The sequence below is a fragment of the Oncorhynchus mykiss genome, chromosome 16, assembly GCF_013265735.2.
Source record: "Oncorhynchus mykiss isolate Arlee chromosome 16, USDA_OmykA_1.1, whole genome shotgun sequence".
Lineage (NCBI taxonomy): Eukaryota > Metazoa > Chordata > Actinopteri > Salmoniformes > Salmonidae > Oncorhynchus > Oncorhynchus mykiss.
The window spans coordinates 38,416,473-38,417,281 of record NC_048580.1 but is presented as its reverse complement, the minus strand read 5'-3'; positions in this window follow the sequence as shown (position 1 = coordinate 38,417,281).

The following is an 809-nucleotide window of genomic DNA, read 5'->3' as shown; positions in this document are numbered from 1 at the left end:
GGTACACCCTGTATATAGCCTCATTATTGTTATTTTATTGTTACTTAATTTTTTTACTCTAGTATATTTATAAATATTGTCTTAACTTTAGTTTCTTAAAAATGCATTGTTGGTTAAGGGCTTGTAAGTAAGCATTTCACGGTAAGGTCTACCTACACCTGTTGTATTCGGCCATGGCATATGGTTTTACAGTGTTTTCATGCTCATCAAACCATTCAGGGACCAATCGTGCCCTGTGGATGGGGGCATTGTCACCCTAGCCATGGTAGCCAAAATAAGGACCATAAGCATAAGGACCCACACCTGTGTGGACGCATCTGCTTTCCATATACTTTGTATCCCTCATTTACTCGTTTCCAATATTTTGGCAGATACTTGTACATAAAAAGCATTTTTTGGAACATTTGTAATGTAGTCTATAATAAATATGTGACAAATCAACAATTCCCTCTGAGTAATTCCGGAGAATATATCTAAGGATAACCACACACACTTTGGTGAATTTAGATGCTTCTGAAGCTGAGGAAAATGAGTTGGACAGTGAAATCTGTCCAGTCTGACATTCGGGAAATGGCAGTTAAAGACAAGTACACTGAATTTTTTCAAATGCCTATTTTGACCCAACGACCATCTCTTCAAAGTAAATTACTAGATACAGTATAGTCCAGATTGTAATATTCTCTATGAAATGAGCTTTACAATGTGTGATTCAATGTAGTGAAATTATGGATGTATGTACATTTTAAAGTGATTCAAATTCATGAAATGTTGATGACGGTAGGATAAACAAAATAAGGAATACATTTACA